The 19,553-nt window shown below is 41.3% G+C and overlaps 1 long non-coding RNA gene across 1 annotated transcript in view; it reads right to left on the reverse strand.

Moving 5' to 3' along the window:
• LOC122458659 overlaps window positions 1-19,553 on the reverse strand; it is a 44,262-nt gene that overhangs the window by 15,838 nt on the left and 8,871 nt on the right. The window contains exon 3 of the long non-coding RNA XR_006278769.1: window positions 15,340-15,419. This is a non-coding gene — a long non-coding RNA (uncharacterized LOC122458659). The remainder of the gene's footprint in view (window positions 1-15,339; window positions 15,420-19,553) is intronic.

The raw sequence follows: 19,553 nt of genomic DNA on the forward strand, positions 1-19,553 counted from the left end.
CAAGTCCACTGCTTTCCCCTCATCCATAGAGCCAGTTATCTCATCATAGAAGGCAATTAGATTAGTCAGGCATGACTTGCCCTTGGTGAATCCATGCTGACTGTTCCTGGTCACTTTCCTCTCCTTTAAGTGCTTCAGAATTGATTCCTTGAGGACCTGCTCCATGATTTTTCCAGGGACTAAGGTGAGGCTGACTGGCCTGTAGTTCCCCGGATCCTCCTTCTTCCTTTTTTTAAAGATGGGCATCACATTAGCCTTTTTCCAGTCGTCCGGGACCTCCTCGGATCAACATGAGTTTTCCAAGATAATGGCTCTGCAATCACAACTGCCAACTCCTTTAGCACTCTTGGATGCAGCGCATCCGGCCCCATGGACTTGTACTCGTCCAGCTTTTCTAAATAGTCCCGAACCAGTTCTTTCTCCACAGAGGGCTGGTCACATCCTCCCCATGCTGTGCTGCCCAGTGCAGTAATCTGGGAGTTGACCTTGTTCGTGAAGACAGAGGCAAAAAAAGCATTGAGTACATTAGCTTTTTCCATGTCCTCTGTCACTAGGTTGCCTCCCTCATTCAGTAAGGGGTCCACACTTTCCTTGACTATCTTCTTGTTGCTAACATACCTGAAGAATCCCTTCTTGTTACTCGTAACATCTCTTGCTAGCTGCAACTCCAAGTGTGATTTGGCCTTCCTGATTTCACTCCTTCATGCCTGAGTAATATTCCCCCATCTAGGATAATTTTTGCCTGCCTTACAGGGTTATTGAGAGATTTAGTTAGTTAATGTTTGTAAAGTGCTTAGAATCATATTTAGGTATTAGCTGTTATGATTCCTATGTGTTCAGTATTCTAGTTCCATCATACTCTATAGGTTGTATGCATTCACCGCACAGAGCCGAGTTAGCAGTGTGCTCATTCCATCTCACTCCCTTCTTAAAAAACACCCTAAGAAGGAAACTAAATCGCAAACAGTTATGTTCAAATACCATTAATTATCAGACTAAGCCCATGGAGCAAGACAATTTGAAGTTAGCCTACTACATAGTCACTTGAACATCAAATTGACCAGATTTACATTCCCTCAAACCTCCGTGTTAAAATGACTTCCAAACACTCAAATATCTTATAGTGTATATCTATGCCGTGAGACCATGCCAAGGCACATTGTGGGCAGAGGGAAGGACATGTTTATTTTTGTGGATTTACTTCACATCCTTAACACTGACTGAACTCATTTTGGGGTGAAAGGAGAGATTTTAATTAAACACACAAGCTAACAAGTATAAGTGGGATATGTGTGACTCTGAGATGACTGTATAAATCAAATTATGCACTGTGCTATTGGAGAAACCTATCAAAGCAGTAGAGGGCAGTTCTTCTGCAGGTGTAAATTGTCATAGCGCCAATGGAGCTATAGCCATTTATACCAGTTGAGGATCAGCCTCCTGGTATCATTCTCCAGTACAAGGGTCGTGCATAAAACTCAATACTTAAGAAATAAGACTTGGTACCTACAGCACTTTTCATCTGAAGATCTCAAAGCACTTTACAAACAAACGAATTAAGCCTCACATCTCCTCTGTCTCTATTTTACAGATGGGGAAATTGAGATAGCAAGGTTACATGATTTGCAGAGGGCTACCCAGCAAGTCTGTTTTGGAAGAACAAGCAAGCGAGCACAGATCTAACACCCAGGCCTGTGCTTTGATCATGGGGCACCTGTCTACACAGTGTGTTAGTGCTCACTAGCTGAGATGTAAATTCTAGTGTGCACCAGTGTGTTGTACACTAACTATCCATGTGGATCCTGCTGTCATGCACTTAAAGATCCCTACTGTGTGTTGATGTAGTACTGTGTGCACTGAATTTACACCCGAACTGGTACACACTACTGCACTGTGTAGATAAGCCCTTGACATGTATCCTTTCATACTCATCCAAAACCCATTGAAGTCAGTGGAAAGACTCCTACTGACTTAAGTGGTCTTCGGATTAGGCCCATAGTAGAGGAGAGTCCCAAGCCTTTTATTTTGAAGTTTAAGGATGTAGAAATAGAAAAAGCAAACTTAAAATGAGATTCAAACCTAGCAGTTTACTTTTGAACAGACCCTGAAACCTTTTTATTTACTTATTATCATCATTATTGTTTGGATTTTTTATTATTATTATTTTCTCTGGAGTCTGGACCTTGACTAAACCTTGACCAAGAAAATTGACAAAGTATAATTGACTATCCCTGCTGTATTATTTGTTAGAATGGCCAGTAAAATAGCAGTTTCTTTGCTGGCAGTTAGTAAGTTGCACTGTGCTGCATGGCATTCTCTCAGCAACAGTGTTGAGATACAGGAAAATGTATGTATTTGGATGATTCCCTATGCTGAGAGCAGTGGTGTCCTACTCTGAAAATCAGACTGCAGACTGAATTTCTCCTAAAGCCTTACTTTATGAAGTGGGAGCAGAACTGGTCCTTACAGTCTCTCAAAACCCATGGCCATGACCTTCCCTCCCACCCCCATGTCATCAGTGTGGGGACCAAGAAATGTGAAAGAGTATCCCATTAGTTTGTAGCCCTTTACCTTGTGGAGACAGCCCTGACAATGTAACCGAATATTATGCTTGAAAGCTTGTCCCTGAAGATCATAGTTTATTCAGCCTCTCACAGCCATTGAGAGCTGGGCTTTGGGAACATCCCAGTTCAAGTTTGCAGATGTAGGGGCACTGCCACTCAGGATACAACTAAAAGCATGCTCCTTACCAGCAGTCTACTTGTGGCTAAGTCAACTCCTCTGCTGAAAGTGAGAGTGACCTCCACAGCAAGAGAGGCAGGGTGATCTAGTGGCCAAACCACTCCCCTGCTACTCCCATGTTTCCAGAGTCCCCTGCCAGGCTATGACCCCAGACATCCTTGAGTACCTCCACTTCCACTGCCAGAGCCAGCAAGTTTTGTGCAGCTTTGTTTCCTACTCCCATTGCTGTTTGGGGTAGGGCGTATTGACTATAAATTGAAGATAATGGTTATATGTAAATTATTTGCAAACACATTGAATCTCAGAGTTACAAACACCAGAGTTACCAACTGACCAGTCAACCACACATCTCATTTGGAACCGGTAGTAAGCAATCAGGCAGCAGCAGAGACCAATAAATAAATTAAATAAAAGCAAATACAATACAGTACCGTGTTAAACCGTTTAGTAAACTACTAAAAAATAAAGGGAAAGTTTGGGAAAAAAGATTCGACAAGGTAAGGAAACTGTTTCTGGGCTTGTTTCATTTAAATCAAGAGGTTTAAAAGCAGCATTTTTCTTCTGCATAATAAAGTTTCAAAGCTGTACTAAGCCAATGTTCAGGTGTAAACTTTTGAAAGAACAACCATGATGTTTTGTTCAGAGTTACAAACAGCCTCCATTTCCGAGGTGTTTATAAGTCTGAGGTTCTACTTTATGGAAAATGGCTCATTAGGTCAGCTGGACAAAATGTCCTCCAATGGAGTGGCAGGAAACTGGGTCACTGTGCATCTCTCTCACTGAAGAGGGTTGGAAACTCCCTCAAAGGATAATTTTGGAAGCAAATGATGTGCCACCTTTTCATCCAGCGCAGAATGCTTGTAGTTTTAGGGTAATCACTGTATTTTTGGTGCATAATTATGAAAGTGAGGGGGTGAAAAAGGAATGAAAACACAAACTTTGTCCTTGAACTCTTCAACATCTGGCCTTACAAGATGAATTTAAGGAATTTAACACCCAGGGAGACTCATGGAAAAAATCAGTATTTTTCTCTTTATTATTATTATTTATTGTATATATTTGTACACAGACCCGTTAACTCTCTTTCTTTACCTAAGTCATTTTGCTTGCCCATGCACAACCCTGAAAAGCTTATAATGGAAATATTTTTGTATGTATGTAGTGGAAAATGCCAGTTTAAACAGGATGTTTGAGATCACAAGGACTGACCCAGAATCTGTGCCGGGACAGACATGAAAGCATGAAAATTTCATTCACAAAGGTTTTCTGAGACCACTTGGGTTTTTTTAAAAGCCTAAACAGAGTCACGCACATGCTGGCTCAGAAGCTCCACAGAGTTTCCAGAGCAGAGCTGATTGCTTTTAAAGTTATGCAGGGCTACATCCTCAATGGACAGAAGCCATGAACAGGACTGGGAACAATTACCAGCTGAAGGAGAAGTTCATCTGCAGTGGATGCACTTTTGCCAGCTACTACCCTTGGATGGCCCAGGGAGAGAGAGACACACAGTCAATCCCATGTCTACTTGTTTTCTTTCCCTTCTTTTGCCACAGTTTCAACTGATTTTGATTATGCTGGCGCCAAATAAATGAAAACCTCTCATAGGCATATAATCACCCGTCACTGTGAAGAAAGGAAAAATGCTTATGTACTGCATGTTTATAAATACACTTAATGAAGAAAGGATAGCTCTGTCGTTCTAACCTCGTGCTGCTGGTAGCTAGCTGAATGTCATCAGGGCAAGCTGCCTGTTGTTTTTTTTTCTCTATTCCTGACGTGGTCTCTGGGATGATATGAATTGAGAGATGGGTCCCCTCCCCAATCCTAAAGGTTAGTGCTGATTGGAGGTAAGTGATCTGAGGCTTGTGAAAGCCAGAGTCAAGTGTGTTCCCATGCAGAGACATATTGTAATAGGATCACATCAAAGGGAGGAAGGACTCTTTCAGATTTAGTCTGAATAATGTTGCACAGCCGAGGTTAATAAAATAATTCTGAGGCCCTCTGCAACATCAGGGAGTGTTGTCAATGCCAAGAGAAGGGGAGAAATACAAGGGATAATTGGCATGCCCTTCTTGTGTGTGTGTGTGCCTGTGTGTGTGTCTGGTGTATAGGCATTAGATCATACGTTATGTGCTAATGTTCCTTGTGAAAGCATGCAAATGTTTTTTACTATTTGGCAGCAATAGAAAATCTTTTTTTATAAAACATGGCATTACTGTTACTTTTGGTTTGCATTGCACTGAAGAATGTGTATTTTTATCAAGTACAATACTTTTAAAGGCAACACTTAAAATACTCTTTTCCTGAAAAAGAAAAGAAAATCTGCTCTACACCCCCCATTTTATGTGCAGAAAATAAAAGAACAAAATAGCCTGAAAATATTATCAGACCATGTAAATTAAGCTCTTTGACCCTCCTTCATTGCACATCATATCTCAGATCTGCTGATACCCTGCTATTTGCATTTGACTTGGACACACAAACACTAGCAAAATGTTTGCCCTTTGTAAACTATTGTCTGTGCTCTGGTTCATAGAAATCATTAATGCAAAACTTCTCTTCATCTGAATCTCCAAAGAGCATTGAGTGGGAAAGAAAAGCTTCCAGTAAAAGGGCTGAAATGCTGTGGCAAGAGGTGATAGTGTGAGTCTTTTGTGTCTGATTGTAGGCATAATCAAATTGCGCTACACAGTGTGTGCGTGGGCGCTGGGGAAGGGCAGAAGACAGGGAGAAAGGACAGTTTGGTTACAAGGACTGCAACTGAATTGCTACCCTTTGGCAGCAACGTCCTAGAAAGAGGGAGAGGAGTAGGCAGAGTCCTTTGCCCTTATGCCCCCACATTGGGGGCATCTCTTTATTACGACACAGAGAATTTTTTAACACTTACATTATTTTTTATTTAAATATTACATAGCTAACACAGCCTGGCCAACTCTCGCAAACTTCATGTGAGTCTTGCAATATTTGACGGGTTTTGGAAAGCCCCAAATCCTGAAGACAAATGATTCTGTGGGAATCTTGGCTTTCATTTAAAATTAACTCCAAAAGGACATTTTTAGCACCTGTGGTTGCAGAAAAAAGTTTGAAAATGTGACCACAGTGTAATCTAAAGGCCCCAAAACCTGAACATTAACCAAATTAATTAACCAAATTAAAAGAACTTCAAATGTATTTTAAAGCCAATCTCTTGAGTTTGGGGGGCTGACTCATGATCTCTGAATGGAACAGGGTTGGCAATTCTACCGACATAACAGCAATCAGAGCTTGGTATTGACTGCAGTCCAGAGCTACACCTTCCAAAATGGAGCATGACCTTTGGTCTCTACAGCCTCACCCACATTCTTAAACAATGACAACTGCTCTGGTGTCAGTGAACAGACTTCACTGGCTATGGGGGAGAGGGGGCAGGGCAGAGTATGCTGCATCCTTTAAATGGTAGTATTAAATTACCGTTTCCCACCACCACCACCACCAGCAGCATCACACAACAGAGTGCTTCAGGAGATAATTGGTCTTGTCTGATGCAGGATGCCTCCTAGCACACTGCTCCTTCATACCATCCCTTTCAGCCAGCTGGCCATGCCTAACAGTCACAATTTAACCCTAAGAGGCTTTCTTCCTTATTCCTACAAATAATAAAAAGGGGGAAATGGAATGCATCCCTGATATAATTCCATCTGCACAGTGCCTGAAGGAGTTAAAACAAAGCTTCTCCATCTGATGTGAGAGTGACAGCATGCTTGCATAAACCACACCTGCATTCCCAAGTTGGACATATGGATCTGATGAGTAAAGTAAAATATTACCTAAGTAGACGTTTTCATAATGAACCTGACCTGTGTCTAATTTAAACCAGACCATGGTTTAAAAAAATGTAACTGGGGATTGTTTTTTACTTGGGGGATTAGACCAAAATGAGTTTTGTTCACATATTCCTCAATTTAGACAATTTCATGGCTGTTGTCCAGTCGCTGATATTGAGACATAACTATCTAGCCATTCCTCTTGGCTCATTGGCTTCCATACTGACCGAGCCAGTATCTCGGTGGCAATTCTTACATGATTGCCTCAGGCCAGTCTTCCAGGAAACATACTGTTTTATCCCTGATTACCTTTCAGAAGAGGTCAGAAGGTTGTTGTCCCTTTCAAGGATGTACTGTAGTGACTTTACTTTAATTTAAGGCTCAAGTGGTGTAATTAAAACAAGAGTTAAGTGAAAAGAGAGAAAATAAGCTTAAAACAAACAAACAAAGGTACCTCTCACGTATCTAGTCCTGAACTTTGCAAGAGTAAAGCTATATAAAGCAGACATGAAGGGCGGGTTAGTGGTTAGGACAATAAATTTTGGCTCAGGTGATTGGAGTTCAGTACTTCATTCTATCACAGATTCCTGTGTAACTTTAAGCAAATCACTTAGCATTTCTGCCTCAGTTTTCCATTTGTAAAATTGAGATAATTTCTTGTCTGTCTTGTCTATTTAGATAGTAGACTCTTTGAGGCAGGGACTCTGGCATATGATGTGTTTGTACAGTGCCTAGCATAAGGGGACCTTGATCTGGGATGGGGCCCCTATGCCCTATTATAATACAAATAATAAATAAGAAGTAGTGGATCTTGATTTAGTGGTAGAAGTGCAAAATTGTCACTTTATCAGAGGGCTTTCTGCTTTTCTCCTGTGACCTGTTCACTACCTGTCTCAGACACATCCTTCTTGGTTTTTCCCTCTCTTTACCTCTTACAGTCCAACTATGCCTTTCACACACAGGTGCTGGCTTGTGCCTTGCCCTAGGGGTGCTCAACCCCTGCTCCACCCCAGGCCCCAACTCCACTCCACCCGTTCTTCCAAGCCCCCACTCCCACACCACCGTTCCTGCCCAGTCCCGCTCCTCTCCTGAGCATGCCCCATCCCCACTCCTCCCCCCCCCAACCCCCAGAACCTCCTGCACACTGCAGAATAGCTGATCATGGCAGGCTGGAGACGCTGGGAGGGAGGGTGAAGAGTTGATCAGCAGGGCCCACTGGCAGATAGGAGGAGCTGGGAGGGCGTGGAGCTGACTGTTGGTGGGTGCTAAATGCCCACTATTTTTTTCCATGGGTGCTCCATCCCTTTCTCTCCCCCATGCCCAAGTGGTGTTTGCCAGGATCTGTGCCCAAATTCATGCAGGGATGTATTGAGTGCTGGTGTCTAAACAGTTTCAGTTCCTGACCTTCTGTTCTACCTCTACGTCATGTCATCCCAAAGCTATCTCCTTTTTTGTGCTGGCCTTAATAACCATGCTTTGAAGTGTCATTAAGACTAACTCATCTTCTTTAAAAGATACAGGGCTTATATAATTGTAAAATTCATTCTTAACATTTTTTCTGCATTCTATCAAATGTGAATCAGAGACGGGCTAACTAATCTGTCATGGTCTCCTCTTAAGAGCAGCTTGTCACTACAAGCATTTAACTTCCAGCGTGTTAATTTCACCTGCATCAGGATCTCTGGAATGATTCCGTGAACTAGAGTGTAGGTTGTAACATCAGCAGTCCACTCCTGAAGAACTTGGAATGGGGACAATGTTTGGAATAACTTCAGTTGCCATAACTATGCAATTATGGACTAGCGCAGTGGGTTATTTCCTTGCTGGGCAAGGTTTTAGCATAGGATACATACTGTAGCCTATCTACCCTACTCCTTATACAGCTTCTGCAGAATATTTCACTTTTGCTATGTATATCAGCTAGCAAAAGCAGAACACTGTGGTAGGGCTTGTGACAACAGCCAGTGTGGATTTCACAGGAAATCTTTTTGTGATGTGGGTGGAGGTACTGTGTTCTCATAGCAGAAAGCGGAAGCTCATTTATAAAACTATCAGGCCTGCAATATCCAGAGGGTGCCCATTCCTCAAACTGTTGTGGTCAATGGAAAAATTCCAGTGACTTCAATAAGAGCAAGAATTTCTTCAAGAGTTTAATTATGCTATTTTCTCCTCTTTTCTCTTTTATTGCGCTAGGGTGGCACAACAGGAAATAACGCATATGATTCTAACCAATATTTATGTTACCACTTCTAAAACATCAAATAAAAGCAAGTGAAATCAAGCCATTTAGACAAGTACATTTCATATTTTTAAAACGAAAGAAAATGAGCCAAGTTCATCCTTAATGAAAGACGATTAGATTCAGTGGAGTCTCACCAAGGATGAATTTGACCCCATGTTTTCTTATTTTGGCTAGCATATACAGAATGCTTTTATTCAAGGAGGCGTTTGCAGCCCTATATACACTGAGAGTGTCAATGGCTTTTCAAAGGATCACAGCAGAATGAAGGGCATGTAGCTATTACTCTAGATCCACAAGGATTAACTCTCAAAATAATGGTATCAGGCTGCAGTATCAGAATGTTTTTCCTAAGAAGCCCTGAACAGCAGTGCAAACTCTGCAAAGCCTGCTTTAAACAAACTTGTTACTGAGGGCTCTGGAAGACAAAAACAAAATCCAAACTACATGAGTTTGATTGTAAAATACATTTTAAAACCCGTGGGCCCAATCCAATGCTTATTGAAGTCATTTGGTTTCCTTCCACTGCCTTCAGTAGGCATTATGTCAGCCCTAAGTCTTTTGGAGTGGCAGTTTATACAGCTCTCTTTGCTGAAGAGCACCTGTCGCAAACCCCCTTTCCCTGACATTCTGTTTGTTCATGTGGTCTTCAGACCGTACATTGAGAGCCATTATTCTATAGATTGATGTGCTGTGTGACTGAGATCCAGGAGAAAATCCAGGGATTTCTCAAGTGACCTCACTTGAGGACATTTATCATGGGATTTTTTACAGAAAAAGAATCTTTGAGCTGCATTTAGTTATACGTTTTCCCAGTGTAGGACTTAGAAGCTCATGCAAGCAAGGGAGCACTCCAAATTCACTATGATCTCTGTTGTACATGAACCTGTGGTTTTGTTAGTTATATTATTGTAAATTCTTTTCAATAAGAAATCTGAAGACATGAAACTCGATCGTACATTATATTTTCTATCATTTAAGAAATTAATTGATCATATTTTGGGTGTGGAAGAAAGGGCTTATTTCTTTTAGTTGCATTTAATAACCCTCGTAGAGATAGCATCCTGATAGTGAAGCCCTCTTTTTATCCTGAGTATGGGTGTGTACAGCATATTATATATCAACAGTGCAAATATCTACCTGCTGCCCTGCTACTCCTCAATTCTAACCTGAAGGGACCACTTCTTGTGGTATGAGGATTCATGGTTTCCGCATCAGTTCAGTTCTTGGCTTCTCTGACTAAATGACCAAAAAAAGTGTCAGTGTTAGTGTTTTTTGTGTTGGGCACTTGCTTGTCTTCTAGAAATGAAACTGAAACCACAAACTCACTCCATCCAACAGTGTTCAGTTAATAACAGTCTTTTGACTCTCTATCCCACTAGATCGAGCTACCCAGACTCTTATGATTTGGAGATTCTTCCTCCTTTTGTTTTGCATTCTGGATCTGAGTCCCATACTGCATTCCACATTTAGGTTCTAGCAGATTAAGGACCATTGGTAACCCTGGAGCAAGGGGAGATCCTCAGGCTACAGGTCCAACTTTCATTGCTCAAATGGAATGTTCACCAAATCTGCATCAAGAATAAAAATGCTTTAAGAATAGAAATAATAGTAATAGTAAAAACTAAGGAGAGAAAAAGGGTGACCAGACAGCAAGTGTGAAAAATTGGGACAGGGAGTGGGGGTGTGGGGGTAATAGGAGCCTATATAAGAAAAAGTCCCCAAAATCGGGACTCTCCCTATTAAATCAGGACATCTGGTCACCCTACTAACTTAGAGGGAAATGAGAGAGTTCTACGGCCGTGATTTATTTTTAAAGCTATTGCACCTTGCCCACACATTTGAGTGATATCAAGCTTGGTATCACTCAAATGAATGCTCATCCTCTCAGTGAATGCTAGGAACAGAGCCTCCCATGAATTAGATAGATGGATATACTCCATGTCAAAATTTTCAAAAGCGACTACTGATTTTGTAGTACCTTCTGTAGGCCTTTGGGTACTCACCTTGAGCCACCTTCTGAAAATCAGGCCTTTTTGTTGTGGCCCAAAATGAATACCCAAAAGTGCTAGTCACTTTTGAAATTCTTGGCCTCCAAGACTGTAGAAAACTTCCTAATTAAAATAATATTTCCATACAGGCAAGGGAGCTCTCTGAATTCACTGATCTCTGTCATACATGAACCTGTGGTTTTGTTAGTTATATTATTGTTAATTATTTTCAATAAGAAATCCCAAGATATGAAACTCAAATCATAGAATATATAATGTATGATCAAGAAATTAATTTAACATAAGCTGGGGTGTGGGAGAAAGGACCAAAACGCCATGGTGTTTTTTTCAAAGCTGTACCAAACAAACAGAGTTCAATTTGTATGGATACAAAAAACAGCCTTTTCATACTGTTATCTTTTGTGCTGTCATCATGTATAAGTCATGCAGCAGGAAGAAGAGGATCCTGATTTGATACTATGGGGAAAGGTTTCCTCATGGTTTCGAGAGTTGCTGGGGGGACAATCACAGCTATTAGAGTCAAATTCTGTTCCCAATTACTCCAGGGTAACTCTATTAAAACAGTGGATTTGCTCTACATCTACATGCTGTACGTGAGGGTAAAACTTGACCCGGTAGGTGGAAAGTAATTCAGTGGTTGTAAATTATGAATCAAGGGTATTTTTCCTCCTCCTAAAGATTTTATTTTCAAGCTCCCTCTCATTCTTGTGTCTGCATTTTGAATGCTCAGCACTCTTCTGCTTGTAGGAAACCTTGTACTTCTTTCTACGTTGGCCAATGTATGATCAGCTTTTTAAGTGATATGAAGGGCACTTTTTTACGATGTTTGGACATCTCAACCACGTGGTATCCCATCCATCTATTCAAAATGCAGTTTTCTGTCAGGATTAAAGTTTAAACTAGCTTCATGTTAAGGGAAACTCTCATAATGAAATGTTCCATTTACTTCATCATAATGCCAAATACTGTACTGCACAGTGTAAGGCAAACTGCACTGTACATGTATACCTCAGTGAAGAAAAGGAAAGAAATTATTACATTGATTTATGTATATAAATCATTGCTATACAGTCTGGGACATCAGATAAGAAGCTCCTGGCTGCACTGGGGGTGCAGGGTCAGGGTCTAATCTTCTGCATGTAAAGCAAGGTTAATAATCACTGTGCTACTGAGCTATTCTAAATTAACTAATCTACCTCACAGATGTACATGGTGGGTATGACAATAGGTTCTAGAAAAGAGGTGAAATCTTATTCTGCTTAAGAGATTCTGACAACTAACAATGGGCCTGATCCAACACCCCTTAGAAGTCAGTAGAAGGACTCTGACTTCAGTGAATCCCAACAATGTCAGTCAATGGGTGTTAGTATATTTAGGGTCCATTCTGATTTGGAGCCTGTAAAGTCCAGGTGAAGCCCTTGAGGAAATACAGATAGTGACACTATCCTGGTTGTACTAGCATTTGTTGTAAACAAAATGAAAGGGCATTATTTTCTCTGCCAGAGCTCTTACTGGGGGCCAGCAAAAAGTTAGTAGCAGATGGAATAGTAAATTATTATGTGTTTGACTACAAAGGAAACTCAAACCTTTTCTTGCAGGATGCACCCAGTTCACAGCTGCCATCCGCTTCAATTTAGCACATCTCCAAACCTGCAATTAACTCTCTTGAGCGTTTCACTTTGTGGAAAAGGAGCAAACGCAGACAATGCCATAAGGAGTGCACATGGAAGAAAAAGCAGGCAAATCCAACATGGAAAACAAGGTGAATGATCCCTTTAACCATTCTTTCCTTTTGTTAAGCTAGTCCCCAGCAATCCAATCACGGCATTAGACCCTTCCTTTAAAAGAACTGTGATAATAACTTTTTGCAGTGGTTCCAGGCAACTAGGCACTGACACACTCTTTCATCTTAAGTCTACTTGAACGACAGCATTCCTCTGCTTTATTTAGCAATAAAGGTTCATTTGTGTGATATCAGGTCAATTTTTTCTTGAAGGTCTGGCATATCACTCAACCTCCTCCCTGACAGTCATCTCCACTGCACTCTATGTGAAACACAGCTGCTAAGACCCTCTTCCTTGGTCATTATTCTGACCTCATCTCTGTCTCTTTGAATCTTTCCATGGGTTTCCCGCTTTCTGCTGCACCAAGATCAAGTTTTGTGTCCTCAGCTTCAAGACCCTTCACAACTTTTCCCTTCCCTACTTCTCTGCTCTTGTCTCTTTATCATGGCACCCGCTCCCTACTATATCAATAATGCCAGCTTCAATTCCCTGATTACCAGCTTCTCCCTCAACCATCTTGGAACTTTCTTCCATGCTTCCTGTGCATAGAACATCCTCCCTGAAGTAGTGCTTAAGCCTTCCTTTTCTCCCTTTGAATCGCGCCTCAACACCAATTTCTACTTCAGTGCCTACATAAAATTTGCCATCTAACAATGGCTAGGTAGAAGGCCAATTAGGATAGTTAAGTATGAAAATTTTGAAAGGCACCTATGGGAGTTAGGTGCCCAATTCCCAATGAAATTCACTGGGTGTGTTTGAATGGTATGTTATCCATTCCTAAAAAAATTTCCCCCAGCTTTCATTTATTTATCATTTATTTTATAAAATGTAACCCCCAAAATGATCTGCCAGTTATAAAATTCTTATGTCTATTAGTAGCCTGCTAGCTGTCAAGGGAAGGAGAAAACTTGGGGATAGGTGTTTATATATAAACATCGAGGTACCCATTGGAAGTGGTCAACATATTTCAATTGATTTTTTTTAAGGAATGTTAATTTTTTGGAAATTTTCTGTTTCTCCATCACCCCATCTCTCCCCCAAAAGAAAAAAAAATGTTATTTTTCTCCTCTCCTCAGTCTCACCCTATTTCAGTGGGGAGCGGGGGCGGGGGAGGAGCAGAAAGTGTGACTTGAGAGAGATGAGGGAATAAATGAAAACTCCAAAGCCAGAAAAATGAAAAATTTTGAAAGAGAACATTTTCAAATGAAAGAAAAGTCTTTCCTTTTCCAAACCTGCAGAATGAAAATTATTTCAGAATGGTTGACATTTCTCATGAAAACTCTTTGTTTTTGACTAGTCCTAGAACATATAAACACAAACGCTCTCTCTCTCTCTCGTTATAATTTATTGTTAGAAAATTAGTTAACTATAGTGGAGATATTCTTCAGTCCTTCTGTAGCAAGCCAAAGCTAAAAGGATTTAAAATATATATTTATATGTTTTTTGATACCCAGATAAACTACATTACAGAAGAATGTAGGCCTGAATCCTGCAAACACGTATACATGTGATTCAGAAGAATGATTTTAATGGGAGCACTGTGGAGTAAGATGTTACTTAGGAACAGTTACACATGCTTAACTTTATTCATGTGAGCAGTCCTCTTGAAGTCACAGAAAAAAACAAGTCTTTGGGACTGCTCACATGAGTAAAGTTAAGTATTTCAAAATCCTTTAGATGTTACCTGTGCTTAAATTTACACACATTGAAGTCCCGTTGACTTCACTGGGACTACTCTCATTCATAAAGTTAAGCATGTGTGTAACTGTTTGCAGGTTGGTGGCCTTCAGTGATGAAGCTTCTGGGTTCAGTCCTTGCTGACAACTCATTGTGGGTAGCTGTTACAGACACATCAATTTATAATAGAGTATATTTTTCTTTCCCCTCCGTGTCCCCCAAACCAAACCATGCTTGTGCAAATGTTGGAGCTGAATTTAAGGGGTGAACTATGCAGCTTGATTAGAATCTGTTCAAATCAAAAATAGCCAAGATAATTTGCAAAGAGGAGAAGAAAAAAATGAGAGCTTTTTAGAGATTTATTATCCATTTGAATTATGTGTTGTTGCTTCTGTAGCGTATAAGTTCTACATATTCAATTGAATAGTTCAGGGATCCTTAAGGGAGCGACTGGAGTCTAACCCTTGTCCACAATATTTGGGGAAGTGTTCTTGACCTGTCTTATTGATATTAGTGACAGGCAAACTTCACAATGCTCTGAGGCTTTATATGAGCCCTGTAAGTACTGACAACTTTGGAATCAGATTTTTTGAAATTTAGTTCCTGCTGCCCCCCCAGTTGGGGTGTACATTTGGCTCTCTTCCTACACTGGCAGGAGTCAAAAAGAAAACCAGTGTCACCTTTTCAAAATGTTTTATTAAAAATAAATAATAACAGATGTGAAAAGATCCACAAATGTTAGAGGATACATATCGTAATAACAGAATAATGGTACTCAGCCTCAGCATAGCTGCGTAGATTTGTGTCATGTTCTCTTGTAGTAAATAAGTGCAGAAGGGGTTAATATCTGCCCAAATTGAATGGAAAACAGAGCTGTGTAATTTATACATATCATGGAATCCATTTGTGGGGAAAATATCTTTCCAGTAGTTGTCAGAGGGCATGGCTAGAAACACCCACTGACAAGGGTGGGGAAAAACGAGGATGCTGTTAGGGGAGATAACACTATATGTGAGGCAATATCTGCAGTTCAGGTTTACGGTGTGTAAAAAATATGGAGTAAGCTTTACTGAGCCACTTACCATCCGAGATGAGAGTCAGATGACCTGCTCCTCCCACACTCACGCAATTCACTGGTAACTCTTGTATGTTGAGGCAGCCCCTGAAAAGTTTCTATTATGCATCAGCTTGCTACGGTATCAATTTTCTGTTTCATATTTCATGCTTTGCAATGTTATATGGCTTTTCCAGGTTACTATGGCCCATTGACATGTCTAGCCATTCCGATAATTCAATAAAAACATTCTGACTTAAGGTTTCTAATTCTTTAACTCAATAGCATCTGGCTTATAAGCATGATGAGGTTTAGTGTTTACACTGGTGGCTTTTCCATTTAAAAGTCAGAGGAAATCTACAGGTCTCATTCTAATATTGTGCTTGGTGGGAGAGGACTAAGAGAAAAGCCAGAACATTTAAGCCTGTATGTCTCCTTCCAGCAAAGAGGTAAACAAAATGAGAGTTAAAAAGGAGAAAATGTCTCAAAAGCAGCGGATATGGGCAGCTTCTCATCAATCCTATCTCCCACCCCACCCTCCTTCCCTTCACAAAATCCAAAGAAAGCCTTGCCACACGATAGCGGGACTGGAAGAAGTCATGTTAGGGCGCATTGTCCATTCCTTGCCGACAGCTGGGGGAGGGGGAATGATGTCCAGGTATAGTAGGGACAGAAAGTGGCAGCATGTCTCCTTAGACAACTCTGTCACCAGGTGTAAGGGGAATCTGAAAAAACAGAATGGAAAGGCTTCCTTAAGCAAGGTTCAGAATTTGCACAGAAGCACTTCCTTTTAGGAACATAAGATTAAACTAGAAGTGAGCCCCGGGGAGACTGAGTCCAGCCCTCTACCATCACAAGCAACCTCCTCATACAATTGCACTCATAAATTTGTCCAGCGCAGGGGCATAGACACAGGTGGGCCTGGATGGGCCACAGCCACACACTTAGCATCCAGGCCCACCCGAATAGGGGCTGGAGCTCCCTGAATCCACAGGCTGGGAAGGGGTAAGTCATCCCAGGAGGGGGGTGTGCCTCGTGGGGGCAGGTCTGGGTGGGGCTAGCGCTGGGGCTGGAAACTGGGGCAGCAGCACGTGGCACTGGCAGGAGAGGGACACAGCCAGCCAGGCAGATGAACACCAAGCCGAAGTCAGCCGAAGTTCAAGCCCCGGCGGGGTCCTCCTCTGCCCCATGGTGCACCCCGCAGCCTGTGTGCCTCGGGCAACCTCATCTTCTTGTGCCTGCTGAGTAGTAAGGGCTGGCTGGAGGGGCTGGGGAGAGGTGCCCCCCCATCCCTCCTGTTCCCCTGCCCCCTTGTCGTTGCCCACCCACCTGAAAGTCGAGGCCCACCCAGTTTTCCTGTCCTGGCTACGCCACAGGTTCAGCTCTCTCTTCAAACTAATTAAGTACTGTAGTTTTCCCCAACAACTTCTATAGGGAGGCTGTTCCAGAAGCTCACCCCTCTGGTAGTTAGAAACCTTCTAATTTCCAGCCTGAATTTGTTTATGGCCAGTTTATATCCACTTGTTCTTGGTGCTGACACTGTCCATTAGCTTAAGTAGCACTTTACCCTCTCTGTTATTTACCCCCCGATGTATTCTGAGAGCAATCACATCCCCTCCCAGCCTTCTTTTTGCTAGACTAAACAAGCCAAGCACTTCCAGTCTCCTCTCATGGGAGAGGCCCTCCATTCCCCCCCCGAACATGTTCTGCTCTGCACTTGCTCCAGTTTAAATGAATCTTTCTTGAACGTAGGTGATCAGAGTTGTAGACAGCTTTCCAAATATGGTCTTATTAATGTCTTGTACAATGACATCAATACTTCTCTATCTCTACTGGAAATGTCTTGCCTGATACATCCTAGCATCACATTTCCCTTTTTTACAGGTGCATCACATTGGTGGCTCATAATCATCCTGTGATGGACCCACACACCCAGAACTTGCTCCTCCTCTGTCACTTCCAACTGATGAGCCTCCAGCTTGTAGCAGAAATTCTTATGATTAGACCCTAAATGGATGACTTTGCACTTTGTACTATTGAATTTCATCCCATTTCTATCACGCCCCAGTCTTCAAGGTCATCCAGCTCTTCCTGTGTAATATTCTAGTCCCCCTCTGTACTGACAATGCCTCCCAACTTTGTATCATCAGCACATTTCACTAGCCCGCTCCTGCTTTTTGTGCCAGGGTTATTAATAAAAATATTGAACAAAATTAGTCCCAAGACCAGTCCTTGTGGAACTCCATGGGTAACCTCTCTCCAGTCTGATAATTCATCTTTCAGCACAACCCGTTGCCTTCCCCTTGGTTAGCTAATTCCTTCTCCATCTTACAATTTTTGTACTGATTCCTATCTTCTTTAATGTAACAAATAATTTCCCATGTGGTACTGTCATATGCTTTACTGAAATCCACATCTATTAGATCTACTGCATTTCTCTTATCTAAAAAATCAGTTATTTTCTCAAAGAAGGAAATCAGGTTAGTTTGGCATGATCTACTTTTGATAAGCCCATGGCACATTATATCCCGTTTACCATTTACTGTACCTCTATGGATTTAATTGTTCTTTTCTTCACAATGTGGTGTAAAGCCTTGTAAAATGCTGAGGTCAGACTAACAGGTCTGTAATTGCCTGGTTCACTTCTCCACCCTTTTTTTAAACATAGGTCTAATGTTAGTTATTCTCCAGTCATATGGTACTACCCGCAAATAGGTAGTTTATTTAAAAAATTCTTGCTACTGGATTAGCAATCTTATCAGTTTTCTGGGATGGAAATGATCTGGTCCTTCCAAATTGAGAGCATTAAACTCTTTACGGTTTTCTTCTACCTCACATGTGGCAATTTCCATTTCTAGACACACATTTCTATCAACCTTCATGCCTTCATGCACATGGTCCATATTTATCATCCTTATTGAAAACCGAGACACAATATTTATTTAGTTTTGGGCCATACCTGGCTTACCTTCAAACTCATCCATGCCACATAGCAGACTAACCTTACCCTTCCTAATTCTCTTTTTATTTATATAACTTTAAAAAACCCTCCTATTTATTTAATTTCCTAAGCAAGAGCTAATTCAGCTTGACTTTTAGCAGTTCTCACTTTAGTCTTAAGTTTTCTAACCTGCATGGTGTAGTTTCCTTTGCTGATCAAACCCTTTTTCCATTCTTTGTAGGCTCTCTGCTTATTCCTAATTACCTTTTTGAGGTGGTTATTCATGCAGCTTGGTCTGAAGCCTTTTCCTACTTATTTATACTTCTCTGTGTTGAGCCAAACCTTACTGAGGAGTGTCCATGACTAATTAGCACACCAAATTTCACACATCTGAGAGGATGGGCCCTTGCTTTTCACTGTAGCAACAAGATGTGTCTAATACGTAGACCATACCCAAGGGCCCAATAAGTGCTACTGCATTAGATGTATGTTGTGTGTCTGGAAGACCTCAAGGGATTAAAGTGATTCTAAATTGAAAGGAGAGTGAAAACTGAGAGCCTGATGTCACTGGAGAAAAGAAACCCTTTTGTTTATGTACAATTGGTCACTTGTAGGGCAGATGGAAAAAATGTGGGCCTCCCTACATTGTTGTGTCAAACCTCAAACTGGAAACCTGACCTTGAGATTCCTCCTGAGACAGACTGGTATAATCCCCAAATCATTCTGCTTGGGTATCTCAGCAGCCTGTGGCTTTCTGCAGCTGGGTGATTATTTGCCTTTGGTTACAATGCTCTTCAAGGAAACAAGTAGTTTCAACATAGAGATTGGGCACTCTAAGGGTACGTCTATACTGGGATAAAAAAACCCATGGCTGGCTCAGGTCATCTTACAGGGCTCTGGCTCCAGGCTGAAAATTGCTGTGTAGATGTTTGGGCCCCACAAGCCTGAGTTAGCTGACCCAGGACAGCCACATTTTTTTCCTTGTGTAGATGTACCCTAAGAGAAAAATACTGTTGATGTGGGCATTTTCACATATTCACATAATTCATCTAATGAGGTCATGTTCCTAATTTAGCCTTTGAATGAAATTCTGAAAGCAAGAAGGATTTGCCTTAAAATCTCAACGGTTTAGTTTCACCCTGTGACTTCTTTACTTTTTCAAAATTTGGAAACCCCACCGGAGTTTGAAGAGGACATATTCACCTTTAGCCTAGAGTCAGATTTCAGAGTATTCAGACATGTACAATGTCGAGACCTATTTACTTGAAGTCATGTTCCAACTAATGACTCTAGCTAATGGG

Source organism: Dermochelys coriacea, chromosome 1 (genome assembly GCF_009764565.3).
Source record: "Dermochelys coriacea isolate rDerCor1 chromosome 1, rDerCor1.pri.v4, whole genome shotgun sequence".
NCBI classification, from domain to species: domain Eukaryota; kingdom Metazoa; phylum Chordata; order Testudines; family Dermochelyidae; genus Dermochelys; species Dermochelys coriacea.